This window comes from Brachionichthys hirsutus, chromosome 23 (genome assembly GCF_040956055.1).
Source record: "Brachionichthys hirsutus isolate HB-005 chromosome 23, CSIRO-AGI_Bhir_v1, whole genome shotgun sequence".
NCBI lineage: Eukaryota > Metazoa > Chordata > Actinopteri > Lophiiformes > Brachionichthyidae > Brachionichthys > Brachionichthys hirsutus.
In genome coordinates, this window is record NC_090919.1 from 5,134,861 (window position 1) to 5,148,092 (window position 13,232).

At 42.8% G+C, this 13,232-nt stretch overlaps 1 protein-coding gene across 1 annotated transcript in view; it reads left to right on the forward strand.

The window, feature by feature from the left end:
- The window catches only part of sorcs2 (sortilin-related VPS10 domain containing receptor 2), a 196,514-nt gene that overhangs the window by 148,274 nt on the left and 35,008 nt on the right, over positions 1 to 13,232 (forward strand). The window lies entirely within an intron of this gene.

Consider the following 13,232-nt stretch of genomic DNA (forward strand, 5'->3'; position numbering starts at 1 on the left):
GTCGGAGCCTTGTGTAAAAACAGCCTATCAGTGCGACACAAAGAAGGCTTTGCATTCCCCATCTATTACACTGAGCCAGACCACATTCACAAGGGAGCTAGAGAAGTCCACTATGAACCTCCTGGCCCAGGACGAGGTGGATCGGTCTGCTCAGCTGATGCCATTGGTGCTCCGGGATATAACAGAAAGCACGGAGCTGTGTGTGCAGATGGATAGCCTTTGTTCCAACCTGGGAGAATCAAACCCCCATCTGGAAGACATTGAGCCGACCGAGGGCAAAGAAGAGAAAGCCCTTTGTCAGTCCAGCAATTTAAATATTACTGACAATGAGGTCAGAATGACCCTGGACCCAGAGTGCCAAAAGGTGGCAGAGCGGGCCAGAAAGATTGTCGCCGAGGATGAGGAAACCTTCAGGAGAGCGATCAATGAGGAAGATTTTGACGAGTTACTCGCTCAAGAAGAAGTAGAACAACGTACTGACGAGGTCCTGAAGCAGGAGCCAAAGAAAAAGAAAAAAAAGCGCTGGTGGGCTCGATTCATCCCACGCAGAGTGAAGACAAAAATATCTAGTTCCGACTAGAATAGCGGCCTTCAGTCAAAGAGAGGTCCCTCTCTGTCAGATCGATACAGGGATGTGATCCAATATTTCCCATCATGTTTGGATTTTGCTGAGCAGTGTCCAAACTGCAACCAAAGGCTATGGAAGTGTGTCGAACCTGTGTCGTGGAGGGCTGAGACGCTGCAGGTTTTCCTTCAAGCCTTCAAGCCAAAAAACTGTACCAAACTCAGTTTTGCCCCTGCTTTATTTTGCGCACCTATCATGCCGGCGCCTTTTGAGCCAGCACGCCCCATGTATGCTTAAAATACCGAAAAATCAGCTGTTAATGAGACTGCGCCAAATCAGCAGGTGCGTCATATGGTTGTGAAAATACGGTATATTTTTCATTCATATTTTTTTATTTATTGTTACGTTCCCATGTTCTGTTTGTTTTCAAAACAATAAATATAATTGCATAAAAAAGAATATTTGAGTTGATTGTCATTTAACTTTTGAAAGTATTGATGTTTTGTTTGACCGCACGTCTTGGTCACAACACACACATCCAGTGTGATACACACGAGTGTGGCGATAAGGAGACCGCAGGGACTTGAGTTGACCTTGTGGTGGAAGAGGCGCCCCCAGTAATGTGAGCAGCTTGGTAGAATATTGACCCCAGCTTTTATCTTTTTGCAGCCAATACCTAATAGCAGTATTAATAAACCCTTCAGCATCAGTAGCCACCGTTCTGTTAAATACAGAGCTGGGTCTGAACACACGAGAGGAGATGCGTTCGGTTGTTGGGCTTTTTTTTCCATTGCTGTGGCACACAACACTAAAAACTGCATTGAACAGGGGGGGAGAGAGAGAGAGAGAGACTCCTGCTTTAGTTACTTTTGCCTTAAATAAGTAATAACACAGAACCGTAGCAAACTGAACAGGATTCCAGTCATGGAATCTGGATTTTTGTTTCAGTTCTTCCCTCTCTAAGAACCGGCGGGCATATCTGTTAGTTTCGTTGGTGACGAGGCTCCAGAATTCACTATGTAAAAAGAGAGGGAGGAAATCAGATCCGTCTCCACAACACCCAACAGGCTCGTCAAAATGTTGGATCCACTTTTGATACGCTTCCTCATCTGTCAAGTAAATCCAGCCGTCATCCTCATTATTTACGGGGGGACGGCGAGAGCCCCCCCCTGCCTGAATTTAAGGTGGGACGGCGAGCGCAGCCGCTGCCTCGTCCGCCATTAAGGGGGCATTTACCCCAACGATCTCTACCGCGTAGCCCGCCATCTCCACAGCCGTTTTCATCCCCGCGACCGGTCAAACGCTACCGGTAGCGTTTTTATTACCCCTGCTACACCCACGACGTCCCCCCTCCCTGCCACGCTGGACACGGCAAAGCGAAGCTTCGGGCTCCACGATGCCCTTCTTTCTGGGCCGTCATGGCGCACGGACGCGCTGCCGCTCTGGCTCGGCACGGGCCCAGCGAACATTTCCATCTCACTGGACGGACTGGTCATCTTCATCCGAGGTTTAACTAGAAAACGACAATCAGAGATTGCAGACCCCGCCTCCAATAGACTATTGGATCTTGTGAGACAGTAAACAGGGCTTCCGGATCAGAGGAGCCAAACCTGCTCTAGCTTGCTGCTCCGGAACGTACTACAAGACTCCTTCTGGACTCTTTTTCCCATCATGCCATTCGTGTCCCTCCCTCTTAAAGTGGCAGTTTACAGCAGAGGCACAATTCCAGATGTAAAAATAATTCTAGAATCTGGATCCAGATCCGGATCAACGCCATTCTCGGGGAGGACCGAGCCACGGACAGAACCTTGCTTGTGTAAAATTTTCAAGTGGATTGGGTTCCTAGTTTTTGAGCTATGCGCTCGGACAGACAAGCAAACAGACAAACATACAAACAAACGGACCCAATTGCAATACCCTCGCCTCCCCTTCGGCGAGGGTAATAACATAGCTCGCCACTATAGCAGCATTATCTACGTAGCTGTCTGTCTAAATTAACCCTAACCTTAACACTTATTAAAGATAGAAGAAGTAAGATGACACATTTTTAGGAGGTGATGAATTAAGAATTAAATTAAAGTAATTAAATGGAATAAATGTAGTGACATTTTCCTGTATGCACTTGTGAACTTGTGAGTGCATGACTTTGAAACTGCCCCTCCAAAATCCACGGTCTCTCTGGATTGTAATCTGCACTCTAAAGTGTGAGACAAATAGATTCGTATCAGACGAACTCCCTTCGTGCTGCTAAGAAATCTCTCTTTTCCTTATTGAAAAACCAGTTCTTGTCAAAATTTCCAAACACCGCTGTCAGCCAGCCAATTAAATACTCCATATCTGTTCAAATCAATTATCTTCACCATACAAGTGCCCCGCAACACCATTGGGAAATGACTGAGCTAATGGGTTTTTGTCCCACGCAGACGCTATTAAACAACTCCGCAGCAATCAAGATCATTATCCGACCTCTTGTTTTTGTTGAAGCACATTTCAGGGCCATTTTGCTAACTCATATTTTCAACCGAATTGGAATCAAGCAGAATACTGTGTACTTTCAATTTGTAAAAAGAAAAATCATCTCTTGACCACAAAGTACTCCAGTCACTGAGAATCATGGTGATTAAATCCTGAGAGCTCTCTGGGGCATCGATAATTGATGTTATTGCACCAAATACCAATTATTGTCTTCAACTCTTTTTTAGATATAGTTGTCATTACTGTGAGACAACTTGCTAACTGGGCAGCCTGTTGCTTCAGAACCATGGAGAATGGGTGCAAAGCAATAAATAAATATGCATGATAATCAGAGAATACTCAAAAGAGCTCATTAAACATCTGTAGGAGTCCAAACAGTCATGGGAATTCCTCCTTTGCCCAAAAGTGAAGGACTGCCGCAAAAAGACGACACTTTGCATCCTGCAGTTGGTCCGTTCTGCATTCACAGTTCAGTCAAACCACATCTGAATTGGTTTGGGAGTGGAATGAAATCCTCTGATCCTCATGGGCCCAACTACGCTAATTGAGAACCCTGAACACACCCTGGCCAATCAGAGAGGGGTTATTATTATTATTAGTCACTTAGTTATTGGTTCTTCCTGGAAGACCGATTTTGTGGTTCCGAGTGAACAAACTCATCATAATTCAGAACTAGAGGCTGAGAAGCTTCATATAATAAATGCTGATTTACTGTTTGTCTGGTTCTGCTTTCATTGAGAAGGCCTGGTCCCGTGTGTGTCCGTCCAACAGTCAGGGTATGTATGCCAGTCAGAGCAATGCTCCTGTCACCAGTGATAAGTGGTAATTTAATTGAATGGTGGAGATGACACGGCAGGGCTGCCGGACCCATGTGTGCTGCATGAGAGGCAGCATGATGCTTTTAATTTTGTCAGGCAGTGGCGGTCCGTTAAATACGAGCTTTCACTTCACTGTTTGTTTCTCTGCTACCTCCGAGTCTTTCTGTTGCCATTCCTATTTCTTTGTCTGTATCCTTTTTGCCCATTACCAGCATTGATTAGTAACCCAATGAGCGTTTAGTAGCTTGATAGCCAGGTATTTAGCTGGTTCTGCAGGGAGACAGATTTCAATCTGATGGATATAGCCACAAGTATGGCTCTAATTAAACAACTAAAACATTTGATCAGAGATCTTACAGCAAATGTGGGTATCAAGTTTGTGTCTTCACACTGAACAACACAAGGGCAGAGCGATGTGGACGCCCCCTCTTCCATAGCGTTTCATATTGATAGCATTGTTGCACCATCTTTTCATTTCTATTTGCATTCATGCAGGCGCTTACTTCAGGTCACCTATACTACCTCTGCCCGCAGAGGTCGACCGAACTGACACCCCATCGTGGGTTCATTGTGTTCAAATAGAACATTGGTGGGGCAATTAAGGTGCAGAAGGCCTGCAATGAAAACAATAATGATGACGTATTTCCAGAGGTTGCAATTCCGTCATATAAGGCAAATATAATATATTTATATTTTGACCTTAGCTTATATTTTACTGATTTTTTTTTAGACTAGACTAGAGGAGAACTAGACATGACCTACTTTGTTAAATAAAGTTTCTTTTTTTTAAATACAGCTTTGCATGAGCAGGTTAACCCCCCCCCTTGTATATGGTCATCCATTACCAATTGTTTTTGACGTATAATCATGGAACAAGAAGCACCTGCAGGAGAAAGATGATGCAATGGAAGGTTGCACCATCAGTCATCCATCCCTGCTGTGCTCGGTGCAAACTCAGTGTATCCTTGAGGGAGAATGACAAGGTCAGAACCTCCACGCTGTACAAAGTGGAACATTTTTCTTTTTCTTTTTCTTTGCATTTACTTAATCATCCATGCATACCACAAACACAAGCGTGCTGGAATGAGGAGCTGAGATAATGCAGGAAGTTTAGATGATTTAGGCATTTGATCAGGATGCCTTTTGGGGTACCTCCATGAAAGGGGCTCTCCAGAAGCAGATCACTAATACAGTGGGCGGATTATAGATTTCATCAAGCCTTATAAGACTTCAGCTCTGCTGGAGGACATGCTGCAAAGCACCACAATGCATGCATGGTTAAAAGGTTTCCAGGGTCTTATTTATAGAGCCATTTGTTTCTGTCTAATTTTGAGTACAGGAGTGCTTGTGATGAGCCCCCAAGGTCTTCCTCTTGAAGATAACTACTGTCACTCCATCAAACAAAAAAGCACATTCAAGTGTCAACCTGTTGACTACACTTCTAATATAAAATGAGGCAGTTGGGGCTTTGCGTTTTTGCTTTACGGAAAGTGCTGGGCAGAGAAAGATGCTTCTCCTTCTTCTTGCACTGTGAAACTATTTTTTGGGAGGATTGTCACTCAGGACTTAATTACTTTAATGTTAAAGTAATAGACTTTCAATCATACAAAGGTAAACACAGCAATCATAATTATTTGCTATTTTTGAAGCTCTCCAAGTGAACACTGGGACCAAAGTACCAAAATCACAAAGTAGGAGGCCTAGCTGGGACCAATATCAGTCAACAACATCACAAATGGATGCAGATGCAGTATATGTTCCATGTGGTACACGTCTCGCCATTCCACCCAGTTTCACGGTGATCCATCAATAATCTGTATCTTCTGTGGAATAAATGTGAAAAAAATTGCAGTGTTTAAGAGAACGCTTAAAATGATTTCCTGGATCTGCTGCTTTGTCCGGATCCATTCCAAACTTTAATGGGTTCCTTCCTGCCACATTGCCAAGTCCCACAAAAAAATCCTGTCAAGTAGCTTTTGTGTAATCCTGCTAACAGGAAGACCAATAGACAAACTGGCAAAAGCCAATGAAAACATTAGAGTCTGTGCCAAATCTCAGCGCTTTTTGACACTACCTGGTTTGACATTTTCGGCTGAATTTGATAGCTCAGAACTGCTAGGAGTTTCTTTTGTAAACCTCCAGGTAGGCCGCACACATAGAGCGCTCCTGCTACTTAATGAAACGTTAGCTTCACAAAATTACTCATCCATCCCCCATCAAATGGAAAAAGTTCCAGAACCAGAATGGAATTGTCATCCAGGTGAATGTTTCTCTTGGCAGAGAGAGTATGACCATTGTGTGTTAGTGTGTGTGTGTGTGCGTGTGTGTGTCAGTTGAATCAACTCTTTCATATGTCTCCATCACACACATACTTGCACACACAGCTCCTTGCATGGAGGTATGTTTTTTTTTTTACTTGATGTAATTACATTTAGAATAATTGCTCCATTTTCTTTCCTCCCTCTCATTCGCCTCTCTTATTCTTTACTTGACAGACAAATGTAATAAAAAAATGGATCGAGCGCTTTCCTAAGGTTTGATCATTGTCTCCATGCTCTAATGGAGAGTTCAGACCCGTCGTCTATAAAGACCAGCCCGGGAGGGATGCAGAGAGGCTTGGTGTCGGAACCGGGGGGAGATATCTGAAGATAGAGAGATCGATGAGGAGGGGAGCAACAAAGCATGAGACAGCTGAGGCAAACGCGGCCAGAACGGCAGACGACACACGAGGACATGGAGGAACAGATAAAGGAGGAGAGGCGGGGATGGGAAAGTGATTATGGGGCATTATTTATTGTGACTTAATAAAAGGAATTCACATTGATTATGTTAACTGAATTAAAAGTCAATATGTTGAATATCATTAATTCAATGAATGATCAGTGAATCCTCTCAGTTTAATGTTTCCACTCCCATCAGCAGGCAGGGAGTCACGGCTCGGTAGACTCGGGGTGTCCTTGGGCAAGTTTCAGGGTTTCACGTAGTTCAGATGCATCTTTTGTAAAATGCATGGACTGAATGGAAGTCCTTAGACACACGGACTGGAGCTGGAAAAGCATGTTTAGAATAGTGTGCTGTTGAATTCTAGATTTAATTAAAATAAAGTTCCTGTGCTGTAAATATCTGCGTGGGATTTGATTGAAAACTTTGTTTCACTTTGATGGCTTTGGTTTCTTAAATAGAAACTGTTGCAATGCAGCCAGTTGTCTTAGAAAATGTGCTGAATGAAGGATTACACTGTGTCACGGAAGCGAGCAATCCAAACACAAGTGCAAACGTGATGTCATAGCTTCAGTCAGACAGGTAGCTGTAGCCACCGTGTGGCCCTATGCTGCGCTAAATCATGATGTCACAACACATGACATGCAGACTTGAACAAAGACGCGCATGCAAACGTAATCTTCAAAAAGACAAAGCTTAAATCTCATCTTTATGGTCATGATAATTAAACATGGCGCCAGAGAGTGACATGGCAGACTGATTCTGTTAGGAACACTTTTAAGATTGTGCTTGAAATGCACTGCACGGTGAGTTGCTGCAGAACGGTGGATGAAACAAACGCTGCGAGTTCATCCAAGTCCATGTCAGTCATATTGTTTTTCCTTTGGGCGGCTTCAGATGGAGGTCGATGTTAGCAGACAACATATCTGCACATCTGACAGTTCAGGCCCACAAACGCAATCAAAACAAACAATATCGCATCGATCCCCGTCAGTCTCTGCATTTAAAATCCAAAAAATAGCGACGTCACGGAAATCATTTATGTAAATACACCAGAAAAAAGGAAAGTTATGAATCAACGTTTAATTTTTGGGCCGTGTGTTCATGTTGGCTTGTGGGCGTGTGCACGTTACTGTATTCCTTTGAAACTGAGCCAAGGTTGCGGGACTTGTCGGGTCAAGCATGTTTCACCACCCATGCAGTGTAATGCATCGGCTAGGCAGGAAGCTTCCATGTATAATTCACAAGGACGCCTCCGGCTAATGCGTTTGAGCTGTAGCAGAGGTGGGTGAAGACGCGCTCAAACCGCTCACATCCCACACATCACAAGACGTCGTGTCGCCCGAGTTTGCTTCCCAGATTTCAGCCGAGCGTGTCTTTTCTCACCTTGCCCTACAAGAGGTGTGAGCCGATGCCGGGCCGGCCCATCCCTGGTGCTGTGGTTGTTCACGCCCCTGTTTTTCAGTAATTCTTTATTTATAAATAATTTTATAAAATTATTAATTCAAGGGAAGCGGTGCTTGAAAGGAGATTTCAGACTATCTTTACCCAAAGTCTCCGCTGCGCTGTTATTCATGCTACTGTCCGCATTGCTTACATACAACAAATATCTTTCGTTTTCATCAGCAACAGTCTTTTTGAGGAGAAAACTGATCCAACAAACAAGGTTTACAGAATGTGCCTATGCAACCTTTTTTTCTTGGTCCGTTAAGTCGTTTTCACACCTGACCGGGTAGACTCGGTTCGATTGGGGAGCTGATTGATTGATCGATTGTTGCATGTTTATTTTGGTTTCTGTGTGTAAGCCCAGATATCAATGGAATGGGAAAACAAATTATGATTTATTGTGACTGCAGTTCTTGTGGCTTTTGTCAGCACAGAAATTGAGAAACGTTCTGCGCTCTTTCACTCCCCCTGTCTATCCTTCCAGCCATCCATCCATCCATCCATTCCAGCGACCTTTTCCAGATCTTTCTGGGGATCCCTGGATGTTCCCATCTACACATTCAAATTTATATCAACACCGCAATTATGTTGCATTTTACATCTTATAGGCTGGTCAGTCAGAAAGTTAAGGAAAATATCTTAGTAGTGTTAAAAAAAAAAAGTTGGAAACAATTCCTTTATTTACCTCTAACCCAATTTTCACAAACTAATAAACAATTACCAAGCAAAGAAACACGGCTGCCTGGCAGAGATAAAAAAAATAGAATAAATGAAATCAGATCTTGCACTAAGGGCGGTTTACTGATCCAACATGCAGTTCTCGTTGCTGAGCTGACACAAAAGATGGGTTTGAGTTGAGTTTTCTTCAACATTTTAAGCACAACTTCATGAAAAATGTCATTAAAGAATGGCCCAATCAAGCAATAGCCCATCATTTAAAACTCTCAAAAACCTTTTGTTTGATGCGATTAGAACACATCTGTTTATGGACCTCCTATCATATCAGCAGATATCCTTGTATGGACATCATGTTCACATTCTATACGCCTCAGCTGTGTTTCCTCATTTGTGCATGTATCTTGCACAAGCCATCTCCCTTCTGAAGTCCAGAAGAGCTTTCTTGATCCACAGCAGCTGAACATAAACCCTCAGTCTCATCAGAGTTGTGACACACGTGATGCAAACAATGTGCACAAAGCAATATTATCCTCCTGCAGGCCTGCACGCTGCTCACACAAGCTGCTTCTCTTACAAAAGCTATTCTAAACCTCCAACTAGATTGTCTTGTTTTTCAAAGATCATGGGGCTGATTTCGTCTGGTGTGTGTCAACACAGCAGGACTTGTGTGTGTCTTAAGCGATCAGCGTCCCTGAATCAGATTTTAACATGAATCCAAAGATGCTCTATAAAGCCGCGCCGGTGTTAAAAGCACCAAGAGATTAGTATGAGCTTAGTTTTGTTTCCATTAGTCTCCCTCAATGCATCGTGGCACCCCTGCGGTCTCCAGGGCCGACACAGGAAGTTTAGAGTCTGCTTTTATGTGCAGCACACAATAGGGGTACTGTGTTATTACTCAGAGGGAATCATTACACAGGAAGAATGAATCACAGCCTCTTAGCTGGGGAGGAACACAACCTGTTGCAACAGGAGAAGAACTGCAGTGTCTGCCCTCCGTCTGTGCAGCAGCTTCCCTGAAAACTTTGGTCTTATTGGAAATTGGTGAAAAGACCAGTTTTGAGAGAACGCCACAATGCATAGGGTTTGACAAGAGTGCCCCTTGTTGGCAATCCCCGTTACTGCATGAAGAGGCATTGGTCAAGTTGCAGATGATTTATTTAGCCATTTTCCAGCATTCACCTCGACAAAATGTCTCTAACTTTGGTGCACCCAGTGAAGAATGCTCACTGGTTTTGACTTGAGCCATCTGTAACAGTCAAAATGAGACACTCAGCTCAGAAACACAACCCACGATCGGGCTTCTCAGGCAGGCATTGGTTGGCTTTGAAAGGTGAACCCTCCCACTCCTCCCCCCCAAGTGTAAGGCATTTAAGTTTCAATGCCATTTTAAGCTATATATATGTATGTATATATATATAGTAGTTTGGATGAATTAATTTTGGAAGGCTGTGCGATGCATTCCAAACAGCCACTGCAGCAGTTTAACACAGAGTTACATGGACTCAACTGAACATTACAGATTTAATTTACTCATTTGACCATTATGCTTCACAGCATAATTCTGCCACAAGTCCTTTCTGAACAGAAGCTTCATATTAAACTGCTCTTTGGTTAAATGAGGCACAAAACTCTGTGGTTCTGTTCGGGGGAAATATTTGAATATTTGAGATATTTCCTTTCAAAAGTAATGAGAGAACCCAGGTCTCTGTTCTGATTCCCTCAGGCTCTGTGCTTATTTCAATGCTACAACAGCAAAGCACCGCTTATCTGAGCTTTTATTTTATTGAGCCTTCGATTTTTTTTTTACTTTTGGATATTTGCATAATTGCCTCAATCAGAAAATGAGGTGTTTTCAGCTTTTTAAGCGGGTCTTACATATACTGTGAGAGAAGAATATTTTACTATCCAGAGGTTTACATTTTTAGACATTCAAGCTCTATGAATGAAGTAATTTCTTGCGTTGTCATTTTCTGCCAGTGTTTGGTGATGTGTGGACTATGTGTGTGTGTCTATGTGTGTGTGTGTCTGTGTGTGTCCTGAGGATGTCCAGCTGTCAGAGCTCAACTAGTTTAAACTGAGTGATGTCCACTAAGTACCGACATCCAGACAGACCTCCAGACAGGGACAGGCAGATTGATGGTCTTGCCCCACAGGGACATGAAGACCAACCAGAGTGAGACATGTCCATTAAACTTAGGAACCTCTCAAAAGGTTCGCACAGCAGCTCTTTTGACACCTTTGTAAAAGCCCAGTTGTCCAAAAGCCGACATTTCAGTTATCACTTTTGTCAGTGTAGAGGTCGGAAACACACAATTACCTCTGAATATGTTCATGTGAAATCTCCTGGAATTTAAAACCTCCTGGGTGGGTGGGGGGGCTTCTTGACTGTCAACAGTAAACACTGTGGGCATGTCCCAGGTGTAAATACAGACATGGCCCGTCAACATTCACCGAATAAATAAAAAGACAAACCCAACATAAAAGAAATAGTAGAACTCTCTCTCGCTCTTTGAACTCTGTAGCTGCATTGCTGGTCCTTGTGGGCCTTCATCTGGCAGCCAGAAAGACGCCAGGGTTTTAATTGACCATGTTCCAGGGAAGTGTGTCCACAACAAGCAAGAGTTACACGCAAAAACAGAGAGTTCTAGTAGGGCAGCCAGCAAGATGTGAGGCACGGCGCTGGCTGCCTCACTGCAGGCATGATGGGAATGCTGACAGAGGCTGTGCTTGTATGTGTGCAGACTGGTTTGCGTGTCTCACTGCAAGCAGCTTCTCTTCAAAATGACAATGAAATGAGAATTTGAAGTTTTAATGACGTCAATAGAGAGAAAAGAAGATTTGTCAATGATGTGCCTCAAAATTACAGAGATGTAAAATAAATAGAAAATAAACAAACCAATAGGAAAAATACTTATTACATTTTCTAATTAAAGGCAGAATCAAAATCCGTTGTGCACCACTGTATAAAGTTTAAACGCTCCAGATTATCCTGCTTGGAGACCCTAGGATTATATTTCTGTCCTGTCCGCTGTCAGATTCAACATATCCAGGTTATTTTAGTTATTTTGTTGCAACTATATTTTTTATCGACTCAAACGTTTTTTCAATCGAGCAAAGACACTGTTCATGTAAAAGAGGTGGGGTTTGAAACACATGAGCAACTGAAACCCCGATAATAGTACAGCACAGACAATTGCAATAATAGACAAATATTAACCACAAAGTATTTGAGCATATAATCCAGGCTGAAGCAACAGTTTTCTCTCAAAATCCAGGACGGGAAAGCTTTAAAAGTAACCCAGTGAATCTGTGCATACAAAGATTGATGTCACTAGTCCATTATTGGGGCATAAAATGGTTCAACTTACATTTACATTACATTAAGATGTTGCTTTTATGCATTTTTGTAGTTTGGGCCTCACCCTTTCAGCTGCAACCCATTCAGTCTTAAATGAACAAGAAGGCATAATATATATTTATATATATATATAATTTTATAACATATAAAACACAATTTAAAATGATACTTTTATATCTTTGAATGCACAAGTGCATGCAGTAAGTGCTTCAACCAGTCTCTGCCTTAGAATGATAACATACAAAAGCACAGTGAAAAGGCTTGAAGCCAACGGAGGGGGAAATAAATGAAGGAATAAGAGAGGAGAGGTCCTGCTCCACAGGGGGGCACCTCTAAGGACCTGCACATTGAGCTCTGTGATCTTCTATGAATAATAACATTTCCAGCGCAATGATTGACCTGTGGCGCTTTTAAATGTTTGATCTTTTACCTTGAACACAGTCTGCAACATAAGTTTCCATGGCGATGTAGAAGACGTAAGAAGTGAGCCTGAGCCTGGAATCCTTGCCTCTGACATTACCTCGTGAACCACAGGTTTCATACTGCCTATAAACTTATAGGTGTAAATGAAAGGAGGTAAACACAGTCTCTTCAGAAATCTAGGATACGATATTGCCTGATGGCATACAACACATCTAGTCTGGTACGACAGTGGTAACATCAAGAATTACAAGCCAAAAGCCTGCATTTAAGATGGAGTCCAGGCAGCGGTGGTGGTGGTGGCCGATCAATCGGCTGACACTGACGAGGCTGAGTTGGTGGATTGACAAAGACTGGGGAGGTGTAGCAGTATACGGCATTGAATGACTGGATAGTTGTAGCAAGGTGCTACTTTTCATTTGCATGACATCACTTTTTTCCAACCGTGACCCTAAAAAAAACAACAACAACAACAACGAGAAGGGCTGCGATCTTATGTACACAAATATTGACACAAATTCAGGGCCTTGCTAAATATTTTATGTTCATTATCAGTCATTGTAAGAAGCTGACAGCTAAAATGTTAATGTGGGACCTTTAAGGTTAAGTGATTCTTCACCCCGAGTTCAGACATAAGCGCACGTTGATTGTTCGTGTCTCCTATCATACTGCTATTAACAGTATCAAGACAGGTCAGAAGACAATGAGTTAATTTATGACTCTTCTGCAGAGTCTGATATGGGTCGGGATT